The sequence below is a fragment of the Prionailurus viverrinus genome, chromosome C1 (assembly GCF_022837055.1).
Source record: "Prionailurus viverrinus isolate Anna chromosome C1, UM_Priviv_1.0, whole genome shotgun sequence".
In the NCBI taxonomy this organism is placed as follows: Eukaryota; Metazoa; Chordata; class Mammalia; order Carnivora; family Felidae; genus Prionailurus; species Prionailurus viverrinus.
Window position 1 is genome coordinate 128,233,122 of NC_062568.1, and position 16,076 is coordinate 128,249,197.

At 39.2% G+C, this 16,076-nt stretch overlaps 1 pseudogene; it reads left to right on the top strand.

Moving 5' to 3' along the window:
• Positions 1-6,118, top strand: part of LOC125172712 (60S ribosomal protein L13a-like) — a 55,105-nt pseudogene extending 48,987 nt beyond the window's left edge.
• Positions 6,119-16,076: the final 9,958 nt, after the last annotated feature.

Consider the following 16,076-nt stretch of genomic DNA (forward strand, 5'->3'; position numbering starts at 1 on the left):
CATACATATACACACATATATGTACATATATGTACATACATATGTACATATATGTATGTATATGTATGTGTATATATATATATATTTTTTTTTTTTTTTCTGCAAATGAAGAAACCAAATGAAGAAACTTCCTTCTGCAAAGGAAGTAGAAGCTAAGTTTCTGTCTCCTGGTCTAGGAATTACACATGATGATCCTTCACCTAGCTTATGTTGGTTAGTCTTTCTTAAGAGTTCTACAATCATACAAAAGTCCTGCAATGATTCATACTGTCCAAAGTCTTCATAGCAGGATGCAGATATCATGATAATATTTGTAAATTCCAATTTCTTCTCATATTTAAAGTATTTAAAATAGAAAGGATCAAGCAAGGGTTTTAAAATTGACACTAATGTCTATTTCAAAGGAACAAGTAGTACATGTTAGCTGCTTAAAGCTGGGCCCCCAGACACATATCTGCTCTTGTTATTCAAAGCCTTAAGCCCTCTCAGATAAGATTTGTGTTTTAGAAGAGTAGAGAAATTGAGAATCGGCTATAGAGGGGCCGACGACCAAGAAAGTTATCTTTGAAAGCACTTATGAGTCCCAAAGTAGCATAATACCCAGAGAAATTATGCTGTTGCACCTCTTTATGAATTAATTCAATGACTACATAAATGTACCAAATAAATGTACTAAATAAAATGCAGAGGAACTGGAGAATCAAAGGCCCTGCCCTAAAGGAAGGCAGACACGTAAGAATCCATAATGCAATCTGATAAGCATAGTAACTAGCTTGGATCTGAGGAGGCAGGCAGGGCAATGGGGACTGGTGACCTCAGTTTTGCAGGATGAGTAAGTGTAGGTGGACAAGATAGGAAGGGTGCTCCTGGCAGAGGAAACAATAAATTGAAAGCATTCATCAGAGATGGCAACTCGTAGCTAAATTTTGAAGGACGAGTGAGAAGAGTTAGACAAGATAGGAAAGTAATCCTGGCAGAGGAAACAGAGCAAATCTTGAAAGTTTGATTCCAGATTTGACTCGCTCCTGAAGGTCAGAGGCCATGCGTTGCTCAACTCTACAACTCAAACTCTAGCACAGAGCCTGGCACAATAGGGAATGCGGAGTGAGTGACTGTGGAGTAGATGAATGGATGCACGCAGGGAGCAGGTATCCTCATTTTTAGTCCTCAGAATTTGGCAGCATATCCCAAGTGGGGCCTGGGAATCTCTATACTCTTCTAAGCGCTCTTAAACTTCTGTTGTGAGGCATCCACCAGACCACTGTGACCATGGGTCACATCTGGCAGCAGCTGTCTGGTTACCCAAGACACACCAACTTGAAGAGGAAGGCACTGTTTTCTTAGCTTTGGGCTCTGCTGGGAAATGAAGTAAATCTTAATACAGAGATAAAAATCAGCTGCAGGATAAATCAAGCTGTTCCTTAATAAAAACATGGACTGGGAGTGTCGGCGGAGGGTAGTAAACATATTAAATTCCCCCTTACCGAGCAGACAGTCTTCCTTTGATGTTGCTTTTTAAATTAAGGATCATCTTATAGTATCTGGATAAAGTTATCCGTCCCTCTAGCTACACAGCTGACAGAATTTAAAAGCAAAGTGGCTAATGTTCCTCAGTCCATGAAGCCTTCTCCTAGTTCTGGGGACTGAAGTTTGGAGCAACAGGCCCATGGCTGTAAGGTCACTGGGGCAAATCACTTCTACTACGTTGGATTTTTTCAATATGAAAATAATACACGCTAGTGGTATTTTTTTCAAATAGAACAAAAGGATAGCATAATCAAGTAATATTGATAATTGTTGAACGTAGGTGATGAGTACATGGTCCATTATATCATTTTTTTACTTGTATATGTTTGAAATTTTCCATAACAAAATGTATCTTAAAAAAGACTCTTGGGGCGCCTGGGTGGCTCAGTCGGTTGAGCGTCCAACTTCGGCTCAGGTCATGATCTTGCAGTCCGTCAGTTTGAGCCCCACATTGGGCCCTGTGCTGACAGCTCGAAGCCTGGAGCCTGCTTCGGATTCTGTGTCTTCCTCTCTCTCTGCCACTCCCCCACTCATGCTCTGTCTCTCTCACTCTCAAAAATGAATAAATGTTAAAAAAAAAAAAAAAAAAAGACTCTCCACTCCTCCCCATGGTCTATATCCCATTAGGCCTCAAATTCTACTCTCCAGAGTTAGACATTAGATGATTTCTTCTGTTATCTTCATTTTCTGACCATTTATAAGCACATGTCTGCATATACATTGCCTATTTTTAATAGTATCTTAGAATGCTATTATTCTAAGCCTTTATTTTTTTTTTCACTTCTTAACATATTGAGGAACTCTTTCCTAGCAGAACATTAACTCTACTTCATTCTTTAACTTTTAAAAAATGTTTATTTATTTTTGAGAGAGAAAGAGAGAGTGCAAGTAAGGGAGGGGCAGAGAGACAGGGAGACACAGAATCCAAAGCAGGCTCCAGGCTCTGAGCTGTCAGCACAGAGCCCGACACAGGGCTCGAACTCACAAACTGTGAGATCGTGACATGAGCCAAAGTGGGATGCTTAACTGACTAAGCCACCTAGGTACCTCTCTATCTCATTCTTTTCATGGCTATACAGTATTCCACTAGAAGTAGATGTCAACACTTTATACATCCTATGGTATTCATGTTTTATATATCTTTGCAAATGTAATAGGTGAAAAGTATTTCATTAATTGTCAGTGAGGATCAACATTTTGTTCATATGTTTATTGGTCATTCATATTTCTTTCTCTATGAAGTGTTCATTCAAGTATTTTCTCTTTTAGAGATTTTCCTTTGCATTTTTTCTTATTTGTAATTTCACTAATAAGGCAATTTTTCTTCTATCTGATGTATGCTACAGACATTTGGGGGCACAATATAATGATACAGTCAAGAGTAAACCTCTGGATCCAGATGACTGGGTTGCAGGAATGCTTATCACTCCTGACAGACAATATTGGCCAGCTTGCTCCAAATGGCCATCCACTGAAGTATACTATTGGTACAAAGTGTACCCTAATTCCAGATTTACTCCTTGGATGCTCCCACTTCCTAAATCTCCACACCTGATCAATCATCGGTTGTTCTATTATCTTCTAAATCCAGTTTTTTCCTGTATTGCAACTGTTACTACCTCTACTAAATTTACCTTAATTTCTGGCCTGGATTACTTTACGGGCCTTCCTGGTCCAGACTTGCCCTCTCTTCACTGAAGCCAGAGTAATTTTTCTTAAACTCTGACCTGATACTCTGTTTCCCTGGCTCAAAGTACTGTCAGTACAACCTGTTGCTCTAGAAACCATCCAAACTCTTAACCCAGCAATGAGAGCATACTGGATATCACTTGAACCTGATGCAGAGCTAATGCTTTAAGATCCAGGAGTTTTGTGTGCTGGTTGCTAAACTGCTAGTAGCTGAAAGCAGCCTCAATGGGAAGATTCATACTGTGAAAATCAGCCGATATCCACAGAGCTGGTTGACCAACACACCTCACCCAGCCAGCCTCATCTCTTCTCACTCCCCAGCTGGAGCTCAGGGGAGCTTCAGAACTGAACTCCTGCCAACTGTCTCTCACTTCTGTGCCCTATACCTCCACTCCATCTGGAGGAAGTCTCCTCTTTCTACTGGCTCTCTTCTCCTCTTCCTTCAGGTCATACATAAGCACTCAACTCCTCAAGGACACCTTTCCTAATGTTCTGCCTTCATGTTGACTGATGTACCCCTTCTCAGAGGCATAAGTCTGTCTATATCTGTGACTACAGGTAACACGAGGCTTTGCTATTTGCCACACAATGTAAAAAGTTGAGATGCATGACCTCATTTAACCCTCAATTGCACAAGATGGTTCCTATTGTTAAAAAACAAAATTCAACCAAGTAAATGTAAAAATTTAATTGGCTTATTCAACAATTCATAAATCAGGCAGCATCCCATCTAGCAAACAAAAGGAAACTTCAAGGAGTTGCTGGAAATGGAAGGATTTTATAGGCAGAAAGGAGGTGAGGCAAGGAATTTTAAAAGACTGCATTACTTCAGGTGAGCTTACCTTCCCTTAGGGGAAGACAGATTAACCTCATAGTGCTAATCAGGAAATCCCAGCCTGGTCTAAAATCCCATTCCAGGGAAAGGATAAAACTGCAGTTAGGTTAGGTATTCACAAGTGTTGGTGGGGCTTAGCAAAAGTTGACTCCATTTGGGGGCGTGTCATTTCTTTTTAACACTATCTTAGATGAAGAAATTCAGGCTTAGAGCATTTCTGTAAACACCATGAGGTTAGAAGCTGCCTTGTACACACATGTACCACAGCACCTGATACTTAGTGGGGTTCAACACAAGCAGTTATTGAATAATTCATTCTAAACCACTAAAATAACGGCCTGCCAAACTCTACATTATAACATTCAAAGAATTTTGTTCCAATGTCATATTAATGTTCATAAACTGCCTAGGAACTAACCAATAATGCTGACTGAAAATTTACCTCCTAATCTTCACAACTAGCTGCTGTAAGACTCCTTTCTTGGGAAGCAGCGAACAAGAGTGCACCTAAGTTGTTGTTAGTCAGACCCCAACCCCACATGCCTCCTGGGTTCCTATTCACCCATCAAGCCTCAGGCTGGAACTTCTACCCTAAAAGCACCAGCTTTCTGAGTTTCCACAAGATGCTTGTTTTCACTGCTTCATTTTTAAGTTGTCATTTTTCCATGACCACCACTGAGATTCATTTGACCTTTTGTCGTAGTTTCAAAACAGCGGCCAAGAAACTTGGTTTTGAAATTGAATCAGAGACAAGGGTTATTATGAACTCAAGTACTCTCACAGGCATTTGGTTGCACTGTGGACTGCTGGGGCACAGCTGTCAATAAAGTTTTATCCAACCAAAGTTGTCCCCCAAAGAAATGATATTCATTTGAGAATGAAACTCTTCCCAACTGACTTTACCTCTTGGATTTCCAATCATGACTCATGTCCATAGCACCCTAGTGGGACCTGCCTATCAGTGCTTTCTGTTGTTCCACTAGGTATTGATTCCTTAAATGATTCAAAACACCTAAATGGGAAGAGAGCTTCTCCTTGAAATGGAACCATGTGCTTCCTGCAGACATAAACACAGTTTGTTTGAACATTAAGAAAAATCAACCAAATCAAGGTAAAGGATTTTTTTAAGCTGATTGAAAATTGGTTCTTTCTTTTAATGATGTCTAATACTTTTACTGATTACTCCTGAAGATTAACTAGAATCAGAGAAGCAATAGTGGGAGACCACTCTACTTGAGGAAAACTGAGGTAAAACCATTTTATAAAAAGGGATTACTCTCCTTCTTCCATAATCTCCCTTGGCAATGTATTTGTGACATAGCAAGGCTGACTGAAATTAGCTTTGTTATAAGAATCTCTTAAAGGAGTCTATTTACCTGGTTCAGGTTCCTACTCTTCACCATATTTAAAGAGGATTCTTTAAACACAAGAAGAAATGGCAAAAATATTTGTTAAAAATAACTGAACCTCTCTTCTCAGGTGGTCGCCCCAGATGGTGGAAGGGCATTCTTGGGCCACCTGGTGGCCATTGTGACCAAACAGGTGCTGCTAGGCAGGAAGGTCGTAGTTGTGTGCTGTGAGGGCATCATCATTTCTGGCGATTCCTACAGAAACAAGTTGAAGTACTTGGCTTTCCTCTGCAAGCAGATGAACACCAGCCCATCCCATGGCCCCTACACCTTCAGGGGCCCAGCCACATCTTTGGGAGGATGGTCTGAGGCATGCTGCCCCACAAGACCAAGGGAGGCTAGTCTGCCCTGGACCGCCTCAAGGTGTGTGTTGGGATCCCACCACCCTATGACAAGAAAAAGTGGATGGTGGTTCCTGCCCTGAAGGTTGTTCATCTGAAGCCTACACAATAGTTTGCTTACTTGGGGCACCTGGCTCATGAGGTTGGCTGGATATACAAGGCAGTAACAGTCACCCTAGAGGAGAAGAAGGAGAAAGCCAAGATCCATTACCAGAAGAAAAAGCAGCTCATGAGGCTATGGAAACAGGCCAAAAAGAATGTGGAGAAGAAAATCAACAAATACAGAGGCCCTTAAAATTCACGAACTCCTGGTCTGAGTCTAATAAAATCGAACCCACATTCTGTACTGTGTATCATATGCATGATAAATAGCTTATATCATTAGTATTGATGCCCAGTGTGTATTGAAAAGTTATTTTGATTAAAATTTCCTATTATCCTTACTTTTCTAAAATTGTGGGCCACAAAAGTATTCTCAGGGAATTATTGGATCCTGCCATCACTGTATCACCAATGAAGAGCTAGTGTCTTGAGGACAAGCACAAATTTTGGATCTCTGAATATAAACTTCTGAAAAGGCTCCCTTTTCATTTTTTATAAATGGGGGTATATTATACATACAGTAAAGTGTTTAAATCTTAAGTACAGCCCAATTACTTTTTACATGTGTGTGCACCCATGGAACTACCACACCGATAAGACATAAAACATTTCTAGGCTTCCAGAGTCTTTCTGGTGTGCACTTCCAGTCAATATCCTCCAAAGATAACCACTATTCTTCTGTCGTCAAAAGTTAGGATTTTTTTTTCCTTTTTTAAAATTTAAACTTTAGTTAGTTAACATACAGTGCGATATTGGTTTCAGGAGAATTCAGTGATTCATCACTTAACAACATCCAGTGTTTATCACAGCAAGTGCCCTCCATAGTACCCTTCTCCCACCCACCTCTGTCCATCAACCCATAGTTTGTTCTCTATCATTAACAGTCTCTTATGTTTTGTTTCCCTCTCTTCTCTTCCTCCTCCCTTCCCTTATGTCCATCTGTTTTGTTTCTTAAATTCTACATATGAGTGAAATCATATATTTGTCTTTCTCTGATTGACTTATTTCACTTAGCATAATACATTCTAGCTCCATCCATGTCATTGCAAATGGCAAGATTTCATTCTTTTTGAAAACTGAGTATTATTCCATTGTACTCATATACCACATTCTTTATCCATTCATCATTCTATGGACATTTGGGTTCTCTCCATAGTTTGGCTATTGTTCATAATGCTGCTATAAACATTGGGGTGCATGTACCCCTTTGAATATGTATTTTTGTAACCTTTGTGTAAATACCTAATAGTGCAATTGCTGGATCATGGGGTAGCTCTATTTTTAGTTTCTTTTTTTTATTTTTTATTTTTTTTAACCTTTATTTTTGAGAGAGAGACAGAGTGCAAGTGGGGAAGAGGCAGAGAGAGAGAGGGAGACACAGAATCCAAAGCAGGCTCCAAGCTCTGAGCTGTCGGCACAGAGAATGATGCGGGGCTCGAACTCATGGATGGTGAGATCATGACCTGAGCCAAAGTCAGACTCATAACTGACTAAGCCACCCAGAAGCCCCTATTTTTAGTTTCTTGAGGAACCTCCACACCGTTCTCCAGTCACCATAAGTTAGTTTTATCTGTCCTTGAACTTTATATAAATGTCATCATAATTGTTTTCTTTTGTGCTTAGGTTCTTTCACACATTATGTCTGTGAGATTCCATGTTGTTGCATATAACAATAGCTTGATCTTTTTCATTATTTTGTAATATTCTACTATTGATGGACATTTGGTTTTAAGTCATTGGTTATTATGACTAGAGTAACTATGAGCATACTTGTATATCTTTGAGGTGGACATATTTCTCTTGGGTATACACCTAGAAGTGGAATTGCAGGAAGATAGAGGAGACTATGTCTGGAAGCTTCATCTTTAATAATTGAAAAAGAAACTGATGGTATGGGGGAAAAATACCTTCTACTGGCATCTGTTGTGTTAGATGACATTCTTAGAGAGTATTTTATAGCTGTAGTTGGTCAAATTGAACAGATGTATTTCTAGGTAAATTCTCAAGGAGTGAGTGGGTAAAGTCAGAAGCACTTGAACTACCTCACTAATACATTGTATATGGGCCAATGAGAACTGTTTACAATATTTATTTGATTCTCTAGAAAATGCCAAAGTTTAAAATATTCTGTCATTAAAAATTCTTTGAAGTATGAGAGTGCTCCAATTAGATTCAACTATAAGATCTTTGATACAACACAAAGCCATCTATGGACCCCAAGTAATCACAGACAAGACCTTTCCACAGGAATATAAACAATGTTCTCAACTACCTTTTCTATTGGCCACTGTGGGATGTGGAACTTCCACTTGGAAGTCATCAGTGAGAATAAAAATATTTCCTTATTATTTCAATCATAGCACCCAACGTGAAATAAAATGTCTCTTCTCTTGCAGGGTTTTTCCTAGGTTTGAGTTAAAGTCGTTGTGTGGGGAATAAATCTGGTGCCAAGTACAAGCTAATAATTAAATTATACTTATCTTCTGGGGAAGCTGAAGTCTGATCAACTTCCTCCACACTGTAGAACTGTTTCTTTTTTCCCTTAAATGCCCTTCCCAGCCCTCCCCAGCTTGCCCTGCAACTACCACACAAATGATTTGTGTTTATTTTTTATGCCCTAGTCTCCTTTTACAAATCACTTTATTTTCTGTAAAACCCCTTTGTTATAGCAGATCTCTTAACTACCTTCCTACATCCCATTGGCATTAGATTAATTGTATAAAGGTTATCTTGGGGTTTTGTCTGGACTTAAAAAAAAAAAAAAGAAAGGGAAAAAAGCATCCTGGGAATAGTTCCAGGCTCTTTGATTAACTGGGCAGTTCTGGAACTTAAGTCTGCCTTTGCCTTTCCTCACTTGAATTACGGTATTTGTCATTGGCCTTCTCTATCTGGGTGTGCTGGTGAGAATTTCTGCTAATACAGGATGTTACACTTTGGATTCTCATGATGTTCCCTCTGAGGTCATTTTACCTTAACATATAAATCTTTACTTAGATTTCCTAATAAATGAAGGAGTCACTGTTAGAACTTTTCTAAAAAAATTCTATGGAGTCCTTATCATAGAGACCAGTGTGGCCTTTAAATCTTTTCCTTTGGAGCGCCTTAACATCTGTCAGTCCAGTTTAACTTTGTTTCCAAGGAGCTTGGATCAGAGCAGATTATTTTATTCACTAGGTAGGCAACCACTCTTCAAGACTGTCAAATTTTTCCTATCTTGGAATCTACATGCACAATTCAGAAAACTATGATGACTATAATTTTATTCAAATGGGTCAGAAGTGTGGGGCTGCTTGAAAGACACCATCAAAGTGAGCCCTGTCAACATGCTGATTACAAAGCCTCCTCAGCTCTACCTTCATGAGGTGGGCCAAGAGTTGCTTCTTGCTATGTGGTCTGCTGCATACCCTGCCACTAAAAGAAAAGCAGAGAAGGAACCAACATTCATTAAACACCACATGCCAAGCACTCTGGAAACATTTTACATGGGTTAACTGAAAATTCATGATTATAGGAGGGGAGTGAAATAACTCTTCATAATGATAAAAATGGGGAATTCTTTAACCACAGGTGTTACGGATTTTACAGATTCTTGCCCAATCTAAGGGTACTTTCTTTGGGGATGACTGGAAGGAGTTGAGCAGCTGAGTTTAAAAGACTTTCCTTTCTTGAATAATTATTGGTTCAATTCGTGAATGTTTTTTCTCAATTGCTGCTTTCTGTACTTCTAGCCTGGCCCTGTGTCCGTCTTATTAAGTATTTAAAGCAACTTGTTCATAATTTACTTATCTGCTTCTATACTGCTATTTAGCTGCTACCCTGGGGATGGAGTTTCTCCTGGACGGCTGCTTCATTCTTATGTTGGCTCTTGTCCTGCTTAGGCTGTCTGCTCTTCTCATTTTTCCAGAATCTCCTGGCGGTACTCCTGCTTGGCTCCTGATTTTATACCTGCCAACTCTTGCTGACTCCTCCCACTTATCATTTCATCTACCAGTCCATTCTGGACTTGTTCCTTCTCAAACTGGTACCACATCATTTGTTTTCCCACTCTGTGTAACTCTATTCTTGACCTGACACATAGGACACGATTGACCAAGGCACATACTATTGTCCATATCTACTACATCTCTGCATTGTTAAATTGAATGGATCACATTGACCAAAAGTTATGACCAGGATGATTCTGGAAATTATTCTTTGCACTGGTATATAGATCTAGTCTTACAAATAAAATCAAAGAGTACTCAACTGATTGATCCTGAAAACCAATAAAGAGTTGCAGGAGAATTGAAATCTGCTTATCAGTTTTTTGAGGAACGGCATCTAATGACTTATAATATCTCTAAAGTAAGGAACTGTGTGTCAGAATAATTTCCTGATGTTGGATAAGTTTTGTAAGATACAAAAACAATTGGAAATCTCTGATTTTCTAACCACAGAATGGACTTAATATTAGTACTAGTTACCAGATATTTAGTTTAGATTTATTTCCTGATCTAATTATTTTTTTAAAAAATAGTCTTTTGTAAAAGTCTTGGAAATTCCTCTCTGAGAGGAGAATGGTTACAAGCTGATTAAATACTGAATAAATGCAGTTTGTCTCCAAAATTGATGTCATCAATTCTTTCCCTCCTATGTGCATACCACACCTCTATCTGAAGATGGAATCTATTCCTCTACCATCTGGAATCTGGGCTTTGGACTGCTTTGACCAAAAAGAAAATGGCACAACGTGAGCTTTGGGCCTGGTCTTTGTGAGAACCAGAAGTTTCTACTTTCTGCCTGTTAGAGCCCTGAGTTTCCATAACAGAAATCCAAGTTACTTTGCTAGAAAGAAAGACCACTCCAAGGATCATAGAAATCAATTCCAGCCATGTGATTAAGAAGCCATCTTGGACACCCCACCAGTTGAACCTGCACATGGCTCCGGTCTCAGCAACTTTATGAGTGGAACTGTATGAGAGACCGCAAGGGAAGTCTGCCCAGATGAACTCATTCAACTCACAAAAGTAGAAGAGATAATAAGTTGTCTTAAGCCACTAAGCATTGGTGTGGTTGATTACATAAAAGTAGATAACAGACAAATGAGTCCCAAAGTTTAGGATAAAGCAGGAGTCCAAACCAAGTGCTTCCCATCAAAAAATTTTTATCTCTGGGGGCACCTGGGTGGCTCAGTCAGTTAAGCAGCTGACTCAATTTTGGCTCAGGTCATGATCTCACAGTTCCTGAGCTCAAGCCCCAGTCAAGCTCTGCACTGACAAGGAAGAACCTACTTGGGATTTTCTCTTTCCCTCTCTCTCTTCCCCTACCCCACCTCTCTCTCTCTCCCTCTCTCTCCCTCTCTCTCTCTCTCTCTCTCTCTCTCTCTCAAAAATAAATAAATTAAAATTTTTTTATCTCTGGATTTCTCTCTCCACATTCAATCTAGTTGGCCTTTCTCCAGTTGTTTTATCCATAATGTTAGTAATGAATGTGAATAATAACTGTTAAACTTAAGCCTTATATATGTGAGTTGTATATATAAGTCTTAAAGTTTATAAATTTATTATATAAATACAACTCACAAAAGCTATTGGCACATCACAGTTGAGCTTGTAGAATTAATGGTGGGGAATCCCGATGGAGATCACCAAATTTTACATATCAATGATTTATTGGGCAACAAGGATACACCATCTGATACGTGCTCTTATTTTTTTTTTCCATAAGAGGATACCAACAGAAGCCATTCTATGGCCACTAAAAATATCCAACATGACAATTTGCTCTCTGGCTTCCTAGAGAAAATATCCTGCATGATAGTTTGTTATCTGGCTTCCAGGAGAAATTAATCCTCTGCCATAACTAAGACTATTCCAGCCCCCAGAAACTAGAAATATAAAACTACCTAGACCCACAGCTTGGGTTCCGAACAACACATCAATCTGCTGCTGAAATTCTCTGACTCTATTTCCTGCTTTCAGCAACTGGACCTTTGATTTTCTCTTTGTGTCCAAAAATAGAGAGAAAATGGTATCTAAGAAAAAGAAGAGCCAAAAATATATTTCACATTTACAACATACTAGGTATTGTTCTATGTGCTTCTAGGTCATCTCCTAATCCAGTGATACAGGGACTTCTCTTCTCCCCTGTTTTCTGAATTTCAGCAAATGCCCCCACCCTTGTCCTGTGTCCATATGGTCACTTAATCCCTAATCGGAGACACATCTTTGATATCTCTCTCTTCCTTTCATACTTTGAATCAACTCCATTGTTGAGTCCTATCATATCTATCTCTAAAACAACTGAATTTAACACTTTGGGTACATTTAAAAGATATTTTATGGTATGTGAATTACATCTCAATAAAGCTGTAATTTAAAAAGTTAAAAATATGTCTAGAATCTTTCCACCTGTCCTCATTACCACCATTATCATCCTTATTCACATCTCTGTCTTTCCTTCCCTGGATTACTGCAGCAGTTACTTCCTAACTGGTATCCTTGCTTCAGGTCTTGCCCACTGATGACCTATTTCCACATTGCACTCAGAATGATCCTCTGAAAACATAATCCCCTAACATGCTACTTTCTTGTTCAAAACCCATCCAATGATTTCCCATCAGCCTGAGAATAAAAGCCTTCAAGATCCCCCATGATCTGGTCTTTCTTTCCAACATCATCTCTATTACTCCCCACTTGCTCCTTTCTTCCACCACACTGGACTTCTTGCTCTTCCTAAAATGTGCTAAGTTCACTCTCATCTAAGAATTAATAGTCTTAGCATCAGTGTTCTCTCCTTCTGGGACATGCTCCCTTCAGCTCTTGCAGATTTCTGTTTAGTTCTTCTCATCAGAGACCTTCCAAGGGCATTCTGTGCGGTGTCTCATCCAAACCTCCCATTATTCTTTATCTCTTTAACCTGCTTTATCTTCTCTCTACAGCACTCATCATTACATGACATCATATAACATTGTCATTTGTTCATAGCAATGTAATCTCCACAAGTAGAGAGGCCCTGTCTGTCTCCAGCATGTAAAATAGTATCTGGCACATAGCAGATGCTCGGTAAATATTGTGGAATACTGAATGAATGTGAATGAGGAATTAAGGAATGAAGGTATAAATATTATTAAAAACCCCTCTTTGCTTAGTTTACCAGTTTTATTCTGTCTGGGAACACTCTCCTTATATTACAAAGAGTGACCTAGCATAACATACTTGTGTTCTGATTGGGTCTTATTCCCACCAAAGTTTTGTGGATTGCAAACATCCTAGCCACTTTGAAGAGATACCAGCAACCTCAATATGTCCCCCAAGATCTCTAATATGTCCCCCAAAAGAGGCCTAAAGTGCCCTCCTCCCACTGAAAGGACACTGAGACCAATGATCTCCAAGTCACAAAAACATTTTCCTGTAATTATCAGTACTGAAGCCCAACAACATATTCTCCAATAACTATTTATTATATGTGGTTATATGGTAAGTCCTGTCCTGGACACTGAATATATAAAAATAAATACAGTAGAGTCACTTAGAAGGTCCTTTCAGTTTCCCTTGACTAAAATACATGGGTGTTTTGTTTTGTTTTAATATTATTTATTGTCAAGTTGGCTAGCATACAGTGTATACAGTGTGCTCTCGGTTTTGGGGGTAGATTCCCGTGAGTCATTGCTTACATACAACACCCAGTGCTCATCCCAACAAGTGCCCTCCTCAAAACCCATCACCCATTTTCCCCTCTCCCCCACACCCCAAAAACCCTCAGTTTGTTCTCTGTATTTAAGAGTCTCTTATGGTTTGCTTCCCTCTCTATTTGTAACTAATTTTCCCCTTCCCTTCTGCCATAGTCTTCTGTTAAGTTCTCAAGTTCCACACATGAGAGAAAACATGTGATATCTGTCCTTCTCTGACTTATCTCACTTAGCATAATACCCTCCAGTTCCATCCATGCAAATAGCAGGATTTCATTCTTTCTCATTGTCAAGTAGTATTCCATTGTATATATAAAATGCATGGTTTAAAGAAGAAACTAACCTAATCTTCCCATAACACATTATTTTTTAATTTCAAAGAATGAACACATTTCTTATTCTCTACCCTGCTAAGAGCTACCTTAAGATCACTGCTTCCCACTAACAGTGTCTCTCTTAGTCCCTCTCCTTCTGCCCTCCTCTTACAGAGTATGTCCATTTTCTTTTTAGAGGTTAGCCCACTCAGTATATTCTTGTTCCCACCACTTCCAACTACCCCTCCATAGTTCCATCTCTGTAATTGTTATCACTAAATATGTCAAAAGAACATCTCCATTCTATGCCAAAGTTGTTTCCTTACCCATCACCAATGATCTTCTCTTCTGAGCTCTGTGCCACTTTCTGCACTCTCTTCCTCCTGGTGCTCTCTAAAGTATTTGACCCCATTGACCTTTCCATCCTCCTCAGACTCCTATCTGCCTCATTTGAGCTGATCCTACCCCATTCTTATTTTCCGCTCCTCTCCTCCCTAGCAGTGACCCTCAGTCTCCCATATTCTGCCAAGGGAGAGTCCCCTAGGCTCTGCCTTTCAGCTACTATTCCCCTCTGATATTTGTATCGGCATTCATGGCTTCAACTGTCACTTCTTTAGGGGGCCCCATAGGTCTACATCTTCAATCACAACCGTAAATTCTATTCCTATGGATCCGCATGCCTATTAAACATTTCCATCTGAATTCCATCAAACTCAGAATAACTAAAATAAAACATTATATTCCCATTCTAAAATCAATTATCTTTCTTATTTTTCTAATTCCAATAAAATTGCTTTCTAATACCATAAAATTCTGGTATTTTATGATACCACCACTGTCTAATCATTTTCAACTCCTCTCTCCCTCTCTCTCTCTCCCCTTTGTTCCTCCGAACAGGTCAGTTTTCAAGTTTTGTTGATTTCCTTTGCAGATTGACTATCCATGTTCTATTCTGTTCATTATACTTGTCACTGCTCTGATACTTCCTTTAGTATCTCCTACCTGGACTCTTCAAATAGCCTCACAAATGTCTTCAGGTTCTCTTCAATCCATTCTTCAGTTAGCTTCCAAAACCTCCAATGGCTTATCATTCCCTGCTGAACAGACTCTAATTCCTTAGAGTGGAATTTAAGACACTATTATTTCTCCATGTGGCACCTTACCCTCCATCAAAAGTGGACATTCACTTTTTTCCCTGAATACACCTTTTGCCTGAGCACTTTCATATCTTTCTTAATCCTCTTCTATGCACCTAGACTAACTTTTCCCCATTTCCTTTTCATAAAATCTTACTCTTTTATGCCCAAACCAAAGGATGCATCCTCGGTCAAACCTTCTATGACTAATCTCTGTCAAAAGAAATCTCTTTCCTCTTACCTCTATAATGTATTGCTTGCACTTTGTTTTAAAAATTATTGATATTTGTGTGTAGTTTACATCCTAACTATACTTTAAACTCCTTAAAAATAGGGATGACTTCTCTAGCGGATTATTATTCTCAAATATTCACTGCCTTCTTTGTAGGAGAATTATTCTTGTCTGCCCCTCGTGGGAGGTTTCACTACATGACTAGCTTTGGCCAATTAAATTTGGTCACTTTATATATGCCACCTCTGGTCCCTGGCATGTTTCTCTTTTGTCCCCTTGCCGCAAGATAGGCTTATCCCAATTAGTGGCTGCTCCTTCTGCCCAGATCCTAGAATGAAAAAGATAGAAAACGGAGCTACAACACTCACAGTGGACTTTAACATGGATGAGAAATGAACTATTTGTTGTAAATTACTGGAATCTGGGGCTTGTTTGTTAAGGCAGCATAATTTAACCTAAACTGAACTGACCTCCTATCCAATTCAACAAATATCCAGTCATCCATCCCACGACACTGAGAACAGACTCTATGCCAAACTTCTTTAAGCACCATGGAACATACAAAAATTTCTAAAGCATTATGTCTGTCTTCAATTGTCTTAGTTCTGGATAGTAAGACATGTTCTCAAGTTGCTACAATACAATGCAAAATGTCATAAACCTATCTGAAAGCTTGCAAAAAAGAGCTACTATTGTTTCAGAAAAGAAGGAAGTTACATCACACTGGAGGAATCAGAAAGAGTTGCATGAAGGAAGTATTGCTTGTATCTTGCAGTACAACTGGCACATAGTAGGTATTAAATAGAGAAATAAATGGACAGC